We start from the raw sequence: 16,119 nt of genomic DNA on the forward strand, positions 1-16,119 counted from the left end.
TATGCGATATGGCCGAGAAATGTAATTTTGATGTTAACTCCCAAACCGCTGCGCAGAAGTCAACTAAACTTCACCCAATAGTGTATTGTATCACATTCTAGTAGTTACATTTGAAAATTTTGTTCTAGGACATTTGGTTTGAGCGCAATCATTAAACTTAATTAAAAAAGTCATTTAAGCCTTTTCACAGTGAGATCTATGCGATATGGCCGAGAAATGTAATTTTGATGTTAACTCCCAAACCGCTGCGCAGAAGTCAACCAAACTTCACCCAATAGTGTATTTTATTACAATCTAGTAGTTACATTTGGAAATTTGGTTATAGGACATTTGATTTGAGCGCAATCCTCAAACTTAGGTCAAAAAAGCCATTTAAGCCTTTTCACAGTGAGATCTATGCGATATGGCCGAGAAATGTAATTTTGATGTTAACTCCCAAACCGCTGCGCAGAAGTCAACCAAACTTCACCCATTAGTGTATTGTATCACAATCTAGTAGTTACATGTGGAAATTTGGTTCTAGGACATTTGATTTGAGCGCAATCCTCAAACTTAGGTCAAAAAAGCCATTTAAGCCTTTTCACAGTGAGATCTATGCGATATGGCCGAGAAATGTAATTTTGATGTTAACTCCCAAACCGCTGCGCAGAAGTCAACCAAACTTCACCCAATAGTGTATTGTATCACAATCTAGTAGTTACATTTGAAAATTTTGTTCTAGGACATTTTGTTTGAGCGCAATCCTCAAACTTAGGTCAAAAAAGCCATTTAAGCCTTTTCACAGTGAGATCTATGCGATATGGCCGAGAAATGTAATTTTGATGTTAACTCCCAAACCGCTGCGCAGAAGTCAACCAAACTTCACCCATTAGTGTATTGTATCACAATCTAGTAGTTACATTTGAAAATTTTGTTCTAGGGGACATTTTGTTTGAACGCAATCATCAAACTTAATTAAAAAAGTCATTTAAGCCTTTTCACAGTGAGATCTATGCGATATGGCCGAGAAATGTAATTTTGATGTTAACTCCCAAACCGCTGCGCAGAGGTCAACCAAACTTCACCCAATAGTGTATTGTATAACAAACTAGTAGTTACATTTGAAAATTTTGTTCTAGGACATTTTGTTTGAGCGCAATCCTCAAACTTAGGTCAAAAAAGCCATTTAAGCCTTTTCACAGTGAGATCTATGCGATATGGCCGAGAAATGTAATTTTGATGTTAACTCCCAAACCGCTGCGCAGAAGTCAACCAAACTTCACCAAATAGTGTATTGTATCACATTCTAGTAGTTACATTTGAAAATTTCGTTCTAGGACATTTGGTTTGAGCGCAATCATTAAACTTAGGTCAAAAAAGCCATTTAAGCCTTTTCACAGTGAGATCTATGCGATATGACCGAGAAATGTAATTTTGATGTTAACTCCCAAACCGCTGCGCAGAAGTAAACCAAACTTCACCCATTAGTGTATTGTATCACAATCTAGTAGTTACATGTGGAAATTTGGTTCAAGGACATTTGATTTGAGCGCAATCCTCAAACTTAGGTCAAAAAAGCCATTTAAGCCTTTTCACAGTGAGATCTATGCGATATGGCCGAGAAATGTAATTTTGATGTTAACTCCCAAACCACTGCGCAGAAGTCAACCAAACTTCACCCAATAGTGTATTGTATCACAATCTAGTAGTTACATTTGAAAATTTTGTTCTAGGACATTTTGTTTGAACGCAATCATCAAACTTAATTAAAAAAGTCATTTAAGCCTTTTCACAGTGAGATCTATGCGATATGGCCGAGAAATGTAATTTTGATGTTAACTCCCAAACCGCTGCGCAGAAGTCAACCAAACTTCACCCAATAGTGTATTGTATCACATTCTAGTAGTTACATTTGAAAATTTCGTTCTAGGACATTTGGTTAGAGCGCAATTATTAAACTTAGGTCAAAAAAGCCATTTAAGCCTTTTCACAGTGAGATCTATGCGATATGGCCGAGAAATGTAATTTTGATGTTAACTCCCAAACCGCTGCGCAGAAGTAAACCAAACTTCACCCATTAGTGTATTGTATCACAATCTAGTAGTTACATGTGGAAATTTGGTTCTAGGACATTTGATTTGAGCGCAATCCTCAAACTTAGGTCAAAAAAGCCATTTAAGCCTTTTCACAGTGAGATCTATGCGATATGGCCGAAAAATGTAATTTTGATGTTAACTCCCAAACCGCTGCGCAGAAGTCAACCAAACTTCACCCAATAGTGTATTGTATCACAATCTAGTAGTTACATTTGAAAATTTTGTTCTAGGACATTTTGTTTGAACGCAATCATCAAACTTAATTAAAAAAGTCATTTAAGCCTTTTCACAGTGAGATCTATGCGATATGGCCGAGAAATGTAATTTTGATGTTAACTCCCAAACCGCTGCGCAGAAGTCAACCAAACTTCAACCATTAGTGTATTGTATCACAATCTAGTAGTTACATGTGGAAATTTGGTTCTAGGACATTTGATTTGAGCGCAATCCTCAAACTTAGGTCAAAACAGCCATTTAAGCATTTTCACAGTGAGATCTATGCGATATGGCCGAGAAATGTAATTTTGATGTTAACTCCCAAACCGCTGCGCAGAAGTCAACCAAACTTCACCCAATAGTGTATTGTATCACATTCTAGTAGTTACATTTGAAAATTTTGTTCTAGGACATTTTGTTTGAGCGCAATCCTCAAACTTAGGTCAAAAAAGCCATTTAAGCCTTTTCACAGTGAGATCTATGCGATATGGCCGAGAAATGTAATTTTGATGTTAACTCCCAAACCGCTGCGCAGAAGTCAACCAAACTTCACCAAATAGTGTATTGTATCACATTCTAGTAGTTACATTTGAAAATTTCGTTCTAGGACATTTGGTTTGAGCGCAATCATTAAACTTAGGTCAAAAAAGCCATTTAAGCCTTTTCACAGTGAGATCTATGCGATATGACCGAGAAATGTAATTTTGATGTTAACTCCCAAACCGCTGCGCAGAAGTAAACCAAACTTCACCCATTAGTGTATTGTATCACAATCTAGTAGTTACATGTGGAAATTTGGTTCAAGGACATTTGATTTGAGCGCAATCCTCAAACTTAGGTCAAAAAAGCCATTTAAGCCTTTTCACAGTGAGATCTATGCGATATGGCCGAGAAATGTAATTTTGATGTTAACTCCCAAACCACTGCGCAGAAGTCAACCAAACTTCACCCAATAGTGTATTGTATCACAATCTAGTAGTTACATTTGAAAATTTTGTTCTAGGACATTTTGTTTGAACGCAATCATCAAACTTAATTAAAAAAGTCATTTAAGCCTTTTCACAGTGAGATCTATGCGATATGGCCGAGAAATGTAATTTTGATGTTAACTCCCAAACCGCTGCGCAGAAGTCAACCAAACCACCCAATAGTGTATTGTATCACATTCTAGTAGTTACATTTGAAAATTTCGTTCTAGGACATTTGGTTAGAGCGCAATTATTAAACTTAGGTCAAAAAAGCCATTTAAGCCTTTTCACAGTGAGATCTATGCGATATGGCCGAGAAATGTAATTTTGATGTTAACTCCTAAACCGCTGCGCAGAAGTCAACCAAACTTCACCCAATAGTGTATTGTATCACAATCTAGTAGTTACATTTGAAAATTTTGTTCTAGGACATTTTGTTTGAACGCAATCATCAAACTTAATTAAAAAAGTCATTTAAGCCTTTTCACAGTGAGATCTATGCGATATGGCCGAGAAATGTAATTTTGATGTTAACTCCCAAACCGCTGCGCAGAAGTCAACCAAACTTCACCCATTAGTGTATTGTATCACAATCTAGTAGTTACATGTGGAAATTTGGTTCTAGGACATTTGATTTGAGCGCAATCCTCAAACTTAGGTCAAAAAAGCCATTTAAGCCTTTTCACAGTGAGATCTATGCGATATGGCCGAGAAATGTAATTTTGATGTTAACTCCCAAACCGCTGCGCAGAAGTCAACCAAACTTCACCCAATAGTGTATTGTATCACAATCTAGTAGTTACATTTGAAAATTTTGTTCTAGGATATTTTGTTTGAACGCAATCATCAAACTTAATTAAAAAAGTCATTTAAGCCTTTTCACAGTGAGATCTATGCGATATGGCCGAGAAATGTAATTTTGATGTTAACTCCCAAACCGCTGCGCAGAAGTCAACTAAACTTCACCCAATAGTGTATTGTATCACATTCTAGTAGTTACATTTGAAAATTTGGTTCTAGGACATTTGGTTTGAGCGCAATCATCAAACTTAATTAAAAAAGTCATTTAAGCCTTTTCACAGTGAGATCTATGCGATATGGCCGAGAAATGTAATTTTGATGTTAACTCCCAAACCGCTGCGCAGAAGTCAACCAAACTTCACCCAATAGTGTATTTTATCACAATCTAGTAGTTACATTTGGAAATTTAGTTCTAGGACATTTGATTTGAGCGCAATCCTCAAACTTAGGTCAAAAAAGCCATTTAAGCCTTTTCACAGTGAGATCTATGCGATATGGCCGAGAAATGTAATTTTGATGTTAACTCCCAAACCGCTGCGCAGAAGTCAACCAAACTTCACCCAATAGTGTATTGTATCACAATCTAGTAGTTACATTTGAAAATTTTGTTCTAGGATATTTTGTTTGAACGCAATCATCAAACTTAATTAAAAAAGTCATTTAAGCCTTTTCACAGTGAGATCTATGCGATATGGCCGAGAAATGTAATTTTGATGTTAACTCCCAAACCGCTGCGCAGAAGTCAACCAAACTTCACCAAATAGTGTATTGTATCACATTCTAGTAGTTACATTTGAAAATTTTGTTCTAGGACATTTTGTTTGAGCGCAATCCTCAAACTTAGGTCAAAAAAGCCATTTAAGCCTTTTCACAGTGAGATCTATGCGATATGGCCGAGAAATGTAATTTTGATGTTAACTCCCAAACCGCTGCGCAGAAGTCAACCAAACTTCACCAAATAGTGTATTGTATCACATTCTAGTAGTTACATTTGAAAATTTCGTTCTAGGACATTTGGTTTGAGCGCAATCATTAAACTTAGGTCAAAAAAGCCATTTAAGCCTTTTCACAGTGAGATCTATGCGATATGACCGAGAAATGTAATTTTGATGTTAACTCCCAAACCGCTGCGCAGAAGTAAACCAAACTTCACCCATTAGTGTATTGTATCACAATCTAGTAGTTACATGTGGAAATTTGGTTCTAGGACATTTGATTTGAGCGCAATCATTAAACTTAATTAAAAAAAGCCATTTAAGCCTTTTCACAGTGAGATCTATGCGATATGGCCGAAAAATGTAATTTTGATGTTAACTCCCAAACCGCTGCGCAGAAGTCAACCACACTTCACCCAATAGTGTATTGTATCACAATCTAGTAGTTACATTTGAAAATTTTGTTCTAGGACATTTTGTTTGAGCGCAATCCTCAAACTTAGGTCAAAAAAGCCATTTAAGCCTTTTCACAGTGAGATCTATGCGATATGGCCGAGAAATGTAATTTTGATGTTAACTCCCAAACCGCTGCGCAGAAGTCAACCAAACTTCACCCATTAGTGTATTGTATCACAATCTAGTAGTTACATTTGAAAATTTTGTTCTAGGGGACATTTTGTTTGAACGCAATCATCAAACTTAATTAAAAAAGTCATTTAAGCCTTTTCACAGTGAGATCTATGCGATATGGCCGAGAAATGTAATTTTGATGTTAACTCCCAAACCGCTGCGCAGAAGTCAACCAAACTTCACCCATTAGTGTATTGTATCACAATCTAGTAGTTACATGTGGAAATTTGGTTCTAGGACATTTGATTTGAGCGCAATCCTCAAACTTAGGTCAAAAAAGCCATTTAAGCCTTTTCACAGTGAGATCTATGCGATATGGCCGAGAAATGTAATTTTGATGTTAACTCCCAAACCGCTGCGCAGAAGTCAACCAAACTTCACCCAATAGTGTATTGTATCACATTCTAGTAGTTACATTTGAAAATTTTGTTCTAGGACATTTGGTTTGAGCGCAATCATTAAACTTAGGTCAAAAAAGCCATTTAAGCCTTTCCACAGTGAGATCTATGCGATATGGCCGAGAAATGTAATTTTGATGTTAACTCCCAAACCGCTGCGCAGAAGTCAACTAAACTTCACCCAATAGTGTATTGTATCACATTCTAGTAGTTACATTTGAAAATTTCGTTCTAGGACATTTGGTTTGAGCGCAATCATTAAACTTAATTTAAAAAGTCATTTAAGCCTTTTCACAGTGAGATCTATGCGATATGGCCGAGAAATGTAATTTTGATGTTAACTCCCAAACCGCTGCGCAGAAGTCAACCAAACTTCACCCAATAGTGTATTTTATTACAATCTAGTAGTTACATTTGGAAATTTGGTTATAGGACATTTGATTTGAGCGCAATCCTCAAACTTAGGTCAAAAAAGCCATTTAAGCCTTTTCACAGTGAGATCTATGCGATATGGCCGAGAAATGTAATTTTGATGTTAACTCCCAAACCGCTGCGCAGAAGTCAACCAAACTTCACCCATTAGTGTATTGTATCACAATCTAGTAGTTACATGTGGAAATTTGGTTCTAGGACATTTGATTTGAGCGCAATCCTCAAACTTAGGTCAAAAAAGCCATTTAAGCCTTTTCACAGTGAGATCTATGCGATATGGCCGAGAAATGTAATTTTGATGTTAACTCCCAAACCGCTGCGCAGAAGTCAACCAAACTTCACCCAATAGTGTATTGTATCACAATCTAGTAGTTACATTTGAAAATTTTGTTCTAGGACATTTTGTTTGAGCGCAATCCTCAAACTTAGGTCAAAAAAGCCATTTAAGCCTTTTCACAGTGAGATCTATGCGATATGGCCGAGAAATGTAATTTTGATGTTAACTCCCAAACCGCTGCGCAGAAGTCAACCAAACTTCACCCATTAGTGTATTGTATCACAATCTAGTAGTTACATTTGAAAATTTTGTTCTAGGACATTTTGTTTGAACGCAATCATCAAACTTAATTAAAAAAGTCATTTAAGCCTTTTCACAGTGAGATCTATGCGATATGGCCGAGAAATGTAATTTTGATGTTAACTCCCAAACCGCTGCGCAGAAGTAAACCAAACTTCACCCATTAGTGTATTGTATCACAATCTAGTAGTTACATGTGGAAATTTGGTTCTAGGACATTTGATTTGAGCGCAATCCTCAAACTTAGGTCAAAAAAGCCATTTAAGCCTTTTCACAGTGAGATCTATGCGATATGGCCGAAAAATGTAATTTTGATGTTAACTCCCAAACCGCTGCGCAGAAGTCAACCAAACTTCACCCAATAGTGTATTGTATCACAATCTAGTAGTTACATTTGAAAATTTTGTTCTAGGACATTTTGTTTGAACGCAATCATCAAACTTAATTAAAAAAGTCATTTAAGCCTTTTCACAGTGAGATCTATGCGATATGGCCGAGAAATGTAATTTTGATGTTAACTCCCAAACCGCTGCGCAGAAGTCAACCAAACTTCAACCATTAGTGTATTGTATCACAATCTAGTAGTTACATGTGGAAATTTGGTTCTAGGACATTTGATTTGAGCGCAATCCTCAAACTTAGGTCAAAAAAGCCATTTAAGCATTTTCACAGTGAGATCTATGCGATATGGCCGAGAAATGTAATTTTGATGTTAACTCCCAAACCGCTGCGCAGAAGTCAACCAAACTTCACCCAATAGTGTATTGTATCACATTCTAGTAGTTACATTTGAAAATTTCGTTCTAGGACATTTGGTTTGAGCGCAATCATTAAACTTAGGTCAAAAAAGCCATTTAAGCCTTTTCACAGTGAGATCTATGCGATATGGCCGAGAAATGTAATTTTGATGTTAACTCCCAAACCGCTGCGCAGAAGTAAACCAAACTTCACCCATTAGTGTATTGTATCACAATCTAGTAGTTACATGTGGAAATTTGGTTCTAGGACATTTGATTTGAGCGCAATCCTCAAACTTAGGTCAAAAAAGCCATTTAAGCCTTTTCACAGTGAGATCTATGCGATATGGCCGAGAAATGTAATTTTGATGTTAACTCCCAAACCGCTGCGCAGAAGTCAACCAAACTTCACCCAATAGTGTATTGTATCACAATCTAGTAGTTACATTTGAAAATTTTGTTCTAGGACATTTTGTTTGAACGCAATCATCAAACTTAATTAAAAAAGTCATTTAAGCCTTTTCACAGTGAGATCTATGCGATATGGCCGAGAAATGTAATTTTGATGTTAACTCCCAAACCGCTGCGCAGAAGTCAACCAAACTTCACTCAATAGTGTATTGTATCACATTCTAGTAGTTACATTTGAAAATTTGGTTCTAGGACATTTGGTTTGAGCGCAATTATTAAACTTAGGTCAAAAAAGCCATTTAAGCCTTTTCACAGTGAGATCTATGCGATATGGCCGAGAAATGTAATTTTAATGTTAACTCCCAAACCGCTGCGCAGAAGTAAACCAAACTTCACCCATTAGTGTATTGTATCACAATCTAGTAGTTACATGTGGAAATTTGGTTCTAGGACATTTGATTTGAGCGCAATCCTCAAACTTAGGTCAAAAAAGCCATTTAAGCCTTTTCACAGTGAGATCTATGCGATATGGCCGAAAAATGTAATTTTGATGTTAACTCCCAAACCGCTGCGCAGAAGTCAACCAAACTTCACCCAATAGTGTATTGTATCACAATCTAGTAGTTACATTTGAAAATTTTGTTCTAGGACATTTTGTTTGAACGCAATCATCAAACTTAATTAAAAATGTCATTTAAGCCTTTTCACAGTGAGATCTATGCGATATGGCCGAGAAATGTAATTTTGATGTTAACTCCCAAACCGCTGCGCAGAAGTCAACCAAACTTCACCCATTAGTGTATTGTATCACAATCTAGTAGTTACATGTGGAAATTTGGTTCTAGGACATTTGATTTGAGCGCAATCCTCAAACTTAGGTCAAAAAAGCCATTTAAGCCTTTTCACAGTGAGATCTATGCGATATGGCCGAGAAATGTAATTTTGATGTTAACTCCCAAACCGCTGCGCAGAAGTCAACCAAACTTCACCCAATAGTGTATTGTATCACATTCTAGTAGTTACATTTGAAAATTTTGTTCTAGGACATTTGGTTTGAGCGCAATCATTAAACTTAGGTCAAAAAAGCCATTTAAGCCTTTCCACAGTGAGATCTATGCGATATGGCCGAGAAATGTAATTTTGATGTTAACTCCCAAACCGCTGCGCAGAAGTCAACTAAACTTCACCCAATAGTGTATTGTATCACATTCTAGTAGTTACATTTGAAAATTTTGTTCTAGGACATTTGGTTTGAGCGCAATCATTAAACTTAATTAAAAAAGTCATTTAAGCCTTTTCACAGTGAGATCTATGCGATATGGCCGAGAAATGTAATTTTGATGTTAACTCCCAAACCGCTGCGCAGAAGTCAACCAAACTTCACCCAATAGTGTATTTTATTACAATCTAGTAGTTACATTTGGAAATTTGGTTATAGGACATTTGATTTGAGCGCAATCCTCAAACTTAGGTCAAAAAAGCCATTTAAGCCTTTTCACAGTGAGATCTATGCGATATGGCCGAGAAATGTAATTTTGATGTTAACTCCCAAACCGCTGCGCAGAAGTCAACCAAACTTCACCCATTAGTGTATTGTATCACAATCTAGTAGTTACATGTGGAAATTTGGTTCTAGGACATTTGATTTGAGCGCAATCCTCAAACTTAGGTCAAAAAAGCCATTTAAGCCTTTTCACAGTGAGATCTATGCGATATGGCCGAGAAATGTAATTTTGATGTTAACTCCCAAACCGCTGCGCAGAAGTCAACCAAACTTCACCCAATAGTGTATTGTATCACAATCTAGTAGTTACATTTGAAAATTTTGTTCTAGGACATTTTGTTTGAGCGCAATCCTCAAACTTAGGTCAAAAAAGCCATTTAAGCCTTTTCACAGTGAGATCTATGCGATATGGCCGAGAAATGTAATTTTGATGTTAACTCCCAAACCGCTGCGCAGAAGTCAACCAAACTTCACCCATTAGTGTATTGTATCACAATCTAGTAGTTACATTTGAAAATTTTGTTCTAGGGGACATTTTGTTTGAACGCAATCATCAAACTTAATTAAAAAAGTCATTTAAGCCTTTTCACAGTGAGATCTATGCGATATGGCCGAGAAATGTAATTTTGATGTTAACTCCCAAACCGCTGCGCAGAGGTCAACCAAACTTCACCCAATAGTGTATTGTATAACAAACTAGTAGTTACATTTGAAAATTTTGTTCTAGGACATTTTGTTTGAGCGCAATCCTCAAACTTAGGTCAAAAAAGCCATTTAAGCCTTTTCACAGTGAGATCTATGCGATATGGCCGAGAAATGTAATTTTGATGTTAACTCCCAAACCGCTGCGCAGAAGTCAACCAAACTTCACCAAATAGTGTATTGTATCACATTCTAGTAGTTACATTTGAAAATTTCGTTCTAGGACATTTGGTTTGAGCGCAATCATTAAACTTAGGTCAAAAAAGCCATTTAAGCCTTTTCACAGTGAGATCTATGCGATATGACCGAGAAATGTAATTTTGATGTTAACTCCCAAACCGCTGCGCAGAAGTAAACCAAACTTCACCCATTAGTGTATTGTATCACAATCTAGTAGTTACATGTGGAAATTTGGTTCAAGGACATTTGATTTGAGCGCAATCCTCAAACTTAGGTCAAAAAAGCCATTTAAGCCTTTTCACAGTGAGATCTATGCGATATGGCCGAGAAATGTAATTTTGATGTTAACTCCCAAACCACTGCGCAGAAGTCAACCAAACTTCACCCAATAGTGTATTGTATCACAATCTAGTAGTTACATTTGAAAATTTTGTTCTAGGACATTTTGTTTGAACGCAATCATCAAACTTAATTAAAAAAGTCATTTAAGCCTTTTCACAGTGAGATCTATGCGATATGGCCGAGAAATGTAATTTTGATGTTAACTCCCAAACCGCTGCGCAGAAGTCAACCAAACTTCACCCAATAGTGTATTGTATCACATTCTAGTAGTTACATTTGAAAATTTCGTTCTAGGACATTTGGTTAGAGCGCAATTATTAAACTTAGGTCAAAAAAGCCATTTAAGCCTTTTCACAGTGAGATCTATGCGATATGGCCGAGAAATGTAATTTTGATGTTAACTCCCAAACCGCTGCGCAGAAGTAAACCAAACTTCACCCATTAGTGTATTGTATCACAATCTAGTAGTTACATGTGGAAATTTGGTTCTAGGACATTTGATTTGAGCGCAATCCTCAAACTTAGGTCAAAAAAGCCATTTAAGCCTTTTCACAGTGAGATCTATGCGATATGGCCGAAAAATGTAATTTTGATGTTAACTCCCAAACCGCTGCGCAGAAGTCAACTAAACTTCACCCAATAGTGTATTGTATCACATTCTAGTAGTTACATTTGAAAATTTTGTTCTAGGACATTTGGTTTGAGCGCAATCATTAAACTTAATTAAAAAAGTCATTTAAGCCTTTTCACAGTGAGATCTATGCGATATGGCCGAGAAATGTAATTTTGATGTTAACTCCCAAACCGCTGCGCAGAAGTCAACCAAACTTCACCCAATAGTGTATTTTATTACAATCTAGTAGTTACATTTGGAAATTTGGTTATAGGACATTTGATTTGAGCGCAATCCTCAAACTTAGGTCAAAAAAGCCATTTAAGCCTTTTCACAGTGAGATCTATGCGATATGGCCGAGAAATGTAATTTTGATGTTAACTCCCAAACCGCTGCGCAGAAGTCAACCAAACTTCACCCATTAGTGTATTGTATCACAATCTAGTAGTTACATGTGGAAATTTGGTTCTAGGACATTTGATTTGAGCGCAATCCTCAAACTTAGGTCAAAAAAGCCATTTAAGCCTTTTCACAGTGAGATCTATGCGATATGGCCGAGAAATGTAATTTTGATGTTAACTCCCAAACCGCTGCGCAGAAGTCAACCAAACTTCACCCAATAGTGTATTGTATCACAATCTAGTAGTTACATTTGAAAATTTTGTTCTAGGACATTTTGTTTGAGCGCAATCCTCAAACTTAGGTCAAAAAAGCCATTTAAGCCTTTTCACAGTGAGATCTATGCGATATGGCCGAGAAATGTAATTTTGATGTTAACTCCCAAACCGCTGCGCAGAAGTCAACCAAACTTCACCCATTAGTGTATTGTATCACAATCTAGTAGTTACATTTGAAAATTTTGTTCTAGGGGACATTTTGTTTGAACGCAATCATCAAACTTAATTAAAAAAGTCATTTAAGCCTTTTCACAGTGAGATCTATGCGATATGGCCGAGAAATGTAATTTTGATGTTAACTCCCAAACCGCTGCGCAGAGGTCAACCAAACTTCACCCAATAGTGTATTGTATAACAAACTAGTAGTTACATTTGAAAATTTTGTTCTAGGACATTTTGTTTGAGCGCAATCCTCAAACTTAGGTCAAAAAAGCCATTTAAGCCTTTTCACAGTGAGATCTATGCGATATGGCCGAGAAATGTAATTTTGATGTTAACTCCCAAACCGCTGCGCAGAAGTCAACCAAACTTCACCAAATAGTGTATTGTATCACATTCTAGTAGTTACATTTGAAAATTTCGTTCTAGGACATTTGGTTTGAGCGCAATCATTAAACTTAGGTCAAAAAAGCCATTTAAGCCTTTTCACAGTGAGATCTATGCGATATGACCGAGAAATGTAATTTTGATGTTAACTCCCAAACCGCTGCGCAGAAGTAAACCAAACTTCACCCATTAGTGTATTGTATCACAATCTAGTAGTTACATGTGGAAATTTGGTTCAAGGACATTTGATTTGAGCGCAATCCTCAAACTTAGGTCAAAAAAGCCATTTAAGCCTTTTCACAGTGAGATCTATGCGATATGGCCGAGAAATGTAATTTTGATGTTAACTCCCAAACCACTGCGCAGAAGTCAACCAAACTTCACCCAATAGTGTATTGTATCACAATCTAGTAGTTACATTTGAAAATTTTGTTCTAGGACATTTTGTTTGAACGCAATCATCAAACTTAATTAAAAAAGTCATTTAAGCCTTTTCACAGTGAGATCTATGCGATATGGCCGAGAAATGTAATTTTGATGTTAACTCCCAAACCGCTGCGCAGAAGTCAACCAAACTTCACCCAATAGTGTATTGTATCACATTCTAGTAGTTACATTTGAAAATTTCGTTCTAGGACATTTGGTTAGAGCGCAATTATTAAACTTAGGTCAAAAAAGCCATTTAAGCCTTTTCACAGTGAGATCTATGCGATATGGCCGAGAAATGTAATTTTGATGTTAACTCCCAAACCGCTGCGCAGAAGTAAACCAAACTTCACCCATTAGTGTATTGTATCACAATCTAGTAGTTACATGTGGAAATTTGGTTCTAGGACATTTGATTTGAGCGCAATCCTCAAACTTAGGTCAAAAAAGCCATTTAAGCCTTTTCACAGTGAGATCTATGCGATATGGCCGAAAAATGTAATTTTGATGTTAACTCCCAAACCGCTGCGCAGAAGTCAACCAAACTTCACCCAATAGTGTATTGTATCACAATCTAGTAGTTACATTTGAAAATTTTGTTCTAGGACATTTTGTTTGAACGCAATCATCAAACTTAATTAAAAAAGTCATTTAAGCCTTTTCACAGTGAGATCTATGCGATATGGCCGAGAAATGTAATTTTGATGTTAACTCCCAAACCGCTGCGCAGAAGTCAACCAAACTTCAACCATTAGTGTATTGTATCACAATCTAGTAGTTACATGTGGAAATTTGGTTCTAGGACATTTGATTTGAGCGCAATCCTCAAACTTAGGTCAAAACAGCCATTTAAGCATTTTCACAGTGAGATCTATGCGATATGGCCGAGAAATGTAATTTTGATGTTAACTCCCAAACCGCTGCGCAGAAGTCAACCAAACTTCACCCAATAGTGTATTGTATCACATTCTAGTAGTTACATTTGAAAATTTTGTTCTAGGACATTTTGTTTGAGCGCAATCCTCAAACTTAGGTCAAAAAAGCCATTTAAGCCTTTTCACAGTGAGATCTATGCGATATGGCCGAGAAATGTAATTTTGATGTTAACTCCCAAACCGCTGCGCAGAAGTCAACCAAACTTCACCAAATAGTGTATTGTATCACATTCTAGTAGTTACATTTGAAAATTTCGTTCTAGGACATTTGGTTTGAGCGCAATCATTAAACTTAGGTCAAAAAAGCCATTTAAGCCTTTTCACAGTGAGATCTATGCGATATGACCGAGAAATGTAATTTTGATGTTAACTCCCAAACCGCTGCGCAGAAGTAAACCAAACTTCACCCATTAGTGTATTGTATCACAATCTAGTAGTTACATGTGGAAATTTGGTTCAAGGACATTTGATTTGAGCGCAATCCTCAAACTTAGGTCAAAAAAGCCATTTAAGCCTTTTCACAGTGAGATCTATGCGATATGGCCGAGAAATGTAATTTTGATGTTAACTCCCAAACCACTGCGCAGAAGTCAACCAAACTTCACCCAATAGTGTATTGTATCACAATCTAGTAGTTACATTTGAAAATTTTGTTCTAGGACATTTTGTTTGAACGCAATCATCAAACTTAATTAAAAAAGTCATTTAAGCCTTTTCACAGTGAGATCTATGCGATATGGCCGAGAAATGTAATTTTGATGTTAACTCCCAAACCGCTGCGCAGAAGTCAACCAAACCACCCAATAGTGTATTGTATCACATTCTAGTAGTTACATTTGAAAATTTCGTTCTAGGACATTTGGTTAGAGCGCAATTATTAAACTTAGGTCAAAAAAGCCATTTAAGCCTTTTCACAGTGAGATCTATGCGATATGGCCGAGAAATGTAATTTTGATGTTAACTCCTAAACCGCTGCGCAGAAGTCAACCAAACTTCACCCAATAGTGTATTGTATCACAATCTAGTAGTTACATTTGAAAATTTTGTTCTAGGACATTTTGTTTGAACGCAATCATCAAACTTAATTAAAAAAGTCATTTAAGCCTTTTCACAGTGAGATCTATGCGATATGGCCGAGAAATGTAATTTTGATGTTAACTCCCAAACCGCTGCGCAGAAGTCAACCAAACTTCACCCATTAGTGTATTGTATCACAATCTAGTAGTTACATGTGGAAATTTGGTTCTAGGACATTTGATTTGAGCGCAATCCTCAAACTTAGGTCAAAAAAGCCATTTAAGCCTTTTCACAGTGAGATCTATGCGATATGGCCGAGAAATGTAATTTTGATGTTAACTCCCAAACCGCTGCGCAGAAGTCAACCAAACTTCACCCAATAGTGTATTGTATCACATTCTAGTAGTTACATTTGAAAATTTTGTTCTAGGACATTTGGTTTGAGCGCAATCCTCAAACTTAGGTCAAAAAAGCCATTTAAGCCTTTTCACAGTGAGATCTATGCGATATGGCCGAGAAATGTAATTTTGATGTTAACTCCCAAACCGCTGCGCAGAAGTCAACTAAACTTCACCCAATAGTGTATTGTATCACATTCTAGTAGTTACATTTGAAAATTTGGTTCTAGGACATTTGGTTTGAGCGCAATCATCAAACTTAATTAAAAAAGTCATTTAAGCCTTTTCACAGTGAGATCTATGCGATATGGCCGAGAAATGTAATTTTGATGTTAACTCCCAAACCGCTGCGCAGAAGTCAACCAAACTTCACCCAATAGTGTATTTTATCACAATCTAGTAGTTACATTTGGAAATTTAGTTCTAGGACATTTGATTTGAGCGCAATCCTCAAACTTAGGTCAAAAAAGCCATTTAAGCCTTTTCACAGTGAGATCTATGCGATATGGCCGAGAAATGTAATTTTGATGTTAACTCCCAAACCGCTGCGCAGAAGTCAACCAAACTTCACCCAATAGTGTATTGTATCACAATCTAGT

This window comes from Corythoichthys intestinalis, chromosome 7 (assembly GCF_030265065.1).
Source record: "Corythoichthys intestinalis isolate RoL2023-P3 chromosome 7, ASM3026506v1, whole genome shotgun sequence".
Lineage (NCBI taxonomy): Eukaryota > Metazoa > Chordata > Actinopteri > Syngnathiformes > Syngnathidae > Corythoichthys > Corythoichthys intestinalis.